We start from the raw sequence: 5230 nt of genomic DNA, 5'->3' as shown, positions 1-5230 counted from the left end.
AGGGGAGTCAAGAGTTTTCTCGACAGGGTCTACGGATTAAAATGCACGGATGAGTCAGGACGCGCACAATGGTAGTTAATCATTTGTCAGTCAAGATTTAATAGGTATGCTGTAAGGAAAAGTGAATTGATAATAGGAACTATAATTTCCGGCGGAGGTTGACGGTAGAAAAGTAAGCGGCATTTATACAAGAGCAGCAAGAGATGGAGAGATAAACCCGCATGCTAGTAGCCAATAGAAAGACGTCAGGAAGTGATAGGCAGTTGGAATGTCCAATAGTTACACGTTTATTCACTCCAGACCCGCCCATTTCGTGACGAACGCTGTGTGTTCAGTGAGGCTGACTGAAGGGGTAGAGCACAGCCTGCGTGACATCATTTTATTAGTCTGGTTAACGTCGACGACCGCGCGTTGGGTCGCTACTTCGGCTAAAAACATTCGTTTAAGTCTATCCATAATCGGGCGCAGAAACGTTAGGAATAATACTTTTAAAATAGCTTGCTTATCGCGTTTTTGTCGGAATAAACGCCAATGGTTCAACATTCAAATGGACTTATTTGTAGGACTGTTAGAGTGTGATATCCCACAGTTATCCTTCTCACTGGTGGCTTAGTGAGGTAGTTTGTAACTAAATCTGTACTTAATTTTGGTACACCATTGCCCGGTTTCACAGACGAGGCTTAAGCCCAGTGCATTTTTGAGCTGTCTTTAGCGAAACCAACTTGCACTGACATAGCCTATCTTAATGTATTTTTCTAAGTCGCATTTATAAAAGCTAGGCTAATTTAACTATAGCTTACTATTAGCTTAATCCAAGCCCTGTCTGTGAAACTAGGCCCATTTGTTCCTATAGGCACAATATGGAAGATTTGTGGATTCAAATATCCCAAAACCACTAGAAGACTGTTATTTGACTTGTGTACGCCTACTTGCATTATCCAAAATGTCTCCAATGTTTAAATCCAGAGAAATAAGCAATTTTAACCAGTGTAACGTCACCTGTCAATACTTTAGATTTCCGGTTTCATTTCCGTAACCATGTAAACACCAGACGCTTTAATACATTATGTATTTTAGACAGGTGAACAACTGTTTGGATACTTTTATCGGGTTAGTCCCATTGCTTGAAGCGTGTTTTTTTTTACCACAATATTTGTACCATGCCTCACAGACAACACTATTTTGCCAGTAGCCTAATACAGAATTTTCTCCACCATGCAATATATTTTAAAATGAACTGCATGCCATTTAGAAACACAAGTCATCCATCTTTTTATCTTTCTTTTTTCTTTTATTACCATATTATGATATTGATAGCTTACTGCAATGTGCAACAAGTTTCTCATACCAGCCATTGAGCAAACGCAGAGTAACGTTAACATAACTTTCACTCAAACATATTTTTTGTATGATTATTTTGACCAAGTAAAACAGCACTGCGTTACCGCACAATTTTAATTAATCAAATAGTGACATTAGTAATTCAGTACATGCAGCTGTTTTATGAAATAAAATGTGAATTTAAACATAAAAAATAAAGTTCAAAGGAAGGATGCAGACATTAAACGTAAGTTTAATTGTAAAATAAGTTTTAACAACAAAGCAAAAGGAGCATAAACAGCAATGTAAAATGTCCCACGCCCTGCTTCATACCACAGTAACGTTCATAAAACTTTAATACATTAGCTCACAGATGAACCGATTTCTGCCCGAGTCCCGTCGGATGGATTTCCATCTGCTGTGGAGGTGAAGACGACAACTCCCATGATTCCACACTCATTTGCAGCATTATCAAGCCTTTGTTATTTTTGTTTCTAGCAGCGAAACTTACATACTGTGCCTTTAAGGTAAACATTATATGATGTCTACCTTTATTGATCCAATTAGAAGCATTCAAACAGAAGTGTTGACAAGCTTTGCATGTCAGTAAAAAACGGTGATATTTTAATGTTTTTTTTTTTGCCTTACTTAACTGTCAAATTAAATTACAATAAATTACATTTCTGTCCAACATATAATACAAAATAATCATTAAATACTATATTAAACAAATAAATACTGATATATAAATACTATTACACTACAACATTACATATATTTGCATATATCCTCATTACTCTACAACCACCCCATGCAAAGTGTATGGAAGCTTGTTTCCACCACAGAATAAAAACAAAAGGTAATTGCGAATTCTGACATTCATCGCAATTGCGAGTTTACATCTTGCAATTCTACCTTTTTTTCTCAGAATTTATGTGATATAAAGCCACAATTGCGAGTTATAAAGTCAGATTTGCGAGATATAAACTTGCAATTCGGGCTTTTTTTCTTAGTCTTTACATCACGCAAGTTTATATCTCGCAATTATGACTTTATAACACGCAATTGCGAGATATAAAGTAAGAACTGTGAGATATAAACTTGCTTAAAGAGATGTAATCTCGCAATTGTGAGAAAAAAAAGGATGTTTTAAATTTGTGGTGGAAACAAGCCTCCATAAAAGTTTTATTTTAAAATGCATATTTTAGCAAACTAAGCTGGCATGTGGAACCAAAGCAACAAAATCATCGTCTACTCCAAGTTAACCATCACACCGAATATTTTGCCCTACTGAGAATGTGCTTCTAGCCATAAATCTTACCACAACCACAGAATCGTTTCTGTCTCTCCCTGTGGCTGATTCATAGAGCTGGTCTAGTGAGGGGGGGGAGAGAGGAGCATGGGATCACAGAATACAGGGATCATAACAGAGTGTGTAGTTGGGGGATGGGACGAGAGGCCATGCAGCATGGCCAGAAGAAGAGAGAGGGATGATGGCAGGAAAGAACAGATGAAGGGGTACAAGTCAAAGCCTCGATTCATTGTAGATTTCATACCACTCCAATATACGACAAAAAGGAACAAGCAAAAAGAAAAGAAATCCTAGAAATTAGGTCAACCAGAGCAAAGACTGCCATCTAGAAATTGGCGAAAATCGTGGAAAATGTCATAAAGGGGTTTAAATTCCAATATTAAACAGACAATTATTTAGTTAAATGTTACGGAGGTTGAAAAACTGAGAAGGGTGTGGTTTGAAAAATATTGTTAATAATAATAATAATAGCAATGATTACAAATAAATCCAAAGTTTTATTCTTTCTTTTTTGTTGTTGGAAGAAACCACATTATTGAGTGAAGAAGAAAAAAACGGCAAAATTGGGGCAGGAAAAATGAACCATTTCCGATCTCCACAGCAGGGAGGGAGCAAAATTAGTAAATAATATCATGGATCTCCCTTGAATAACAAAAGGCACAGTAAATTGCAATAATTAGCCCCAAGGGTCCTATATGGTGGACAATGGAGCTGTAAGGCAAAGGAATACATCTGGGTTACACATACCTTTACTAGCACAGCGAGAGCACCGCATACAATAACTATCGTTATGCTTGATCATGCATGCATTTATATACATATTTAGGCTATATAAGTTATTCGAGCAAAGACAAATGAGCCGATCGCTATGGGTCAGATTGTGGTTCACAGCGAACAGTGGGATTTCAAGAGAGAAATTAGCGAGCTTGTAAGATCTCCAAATAGTTTGTAGTAACAGCTGGGCCTGACATGGAGAGCTTGCAGTGGGTCATGTAGAAAGGAGGGTTAAAACGGACAAAAGAAAAAAAAAAAACTTGAAGGTTTAGAAAGACGTCCAGGGATTATACGAGAAAAAGATAAGTACATTTTTCTGATTGAGATTTTGATGAACAATGGATTAGTCATCACAGGCATATAGCAAACAGGACGAATCAGAGAGTGGCCGTGAAATGTGACTGATTTACACAAAAAATCCATGATGGTTCAGTATAATATCTTGTTTCCATGCATGGTAGGATTCATTATCTAAGAGACTCTGTTGAATCCTCCTTCCAGCCATCCTCCGCCCTCTGTCTGTAATTAACGCCAGATGTAGAAGTAAAATTAGCATATGTTTCACACGTTTGTGCTAATCATTCATACATTTGTGTGAGCGTATAAAATATTTATCTATGTAAAAAGTCTGAATAAAGACTATTGTTTTGCTATTGTAACATTTCCGTGGCATAATATTATACTACTCAATTTGAAGCATACAATGAAATTACCATGCAATTAACATTAAATTGGTATATGGAAATTATTCATGACAGCGTGTATTTATTTGGTTTAACAGAGCGTAAGTATTATTTTCGTGTGTTTTCCATATGCATTCACCAATCACTTTTGCAATGGTTCAAAAAACACTTATTTGGGGGAGTTCATTTGTGGCTTATCATATTACGTGCAATTTTTCCACAACATCTAAACAAATTTACGATGTCAAGATGTATTTTTTTGATGTGCAAAATTGAAACGTAGGGTGAATTTCACAAAACCTGGTCGGTTTTTCATTCTAAAATGAAAAGAACCAGAGATATTAAGTACAAATTAAACGTTAACAATTCGCCACTTTGGAATTATAAGGTTTGGTGAGCATTCTGAGGAGTTTTTTAGATATTGAGCTTCAAAGTTTTTGCATTCCATTCGACTTTGTAGATAGAACCTTTTTGTTTTCTAAATGCACACAACATTAAAAATGCAAATAATAATCACACAATGTAAATAAGTCACAGAATAAGAATATGTGATTGACTCAATTTTAACAAAAATGTCAGATAGAACCTTATAATTCCAAGGTGACGAATTTTTAAAAAATAAATAAATAAAGATTTTTTTTTATAAAAAAAAAAAAGAAAATTAGTAAAACTAATAAAAACATATTAAATATTGTTCCGGTTGCAACATTATTTGCAAATTCCTACCCAATTCTCTATACCGTAATGCTAAAACCATTAAATTCATGAGAGAGAACATTTTTATTATTACTTGAATAGTAAAGTATATAAAGGCATTTCATTTTTGTACTTTTAATTTTCTGTTCAACTGTTAATTTATTTATGTTTATAAAACTGTTCCAGTCCTTGATTCTGATTGGTCAATAGCTGTGATTTATTCACGATAAAACACTGCTATGACCATAGATATGTATGCATATCTATGGCTATTACATGCTTCACACAATGGTTCTGTGTATCACTACACAACACCCTTATCAACCACTCTCAGCAATGTAAACATATGTTTGTTCTCATTGATGTTGTTAATTGAAGCTTACAGTATTGTGTAGAGTAGAGCAGGGGTTTTCAAACTGGGGTCCGGGGACACCCAGGGGTCCTC

This window comes from Gobio gobio, assembly GCF_949357685.1.
Source record: "Gobio gobio genome assembly, chromosome: 24".
Taxonomy (NCBI): domain Eukaryota; kingdom Metazoa; phylum Chordata; class Actinopteri; order Cypriniformes; family Gobionidae; genus Gobio; species Gobio gobio.
This window is presented reverse-complemented; position numbering follows the sequence as displayed.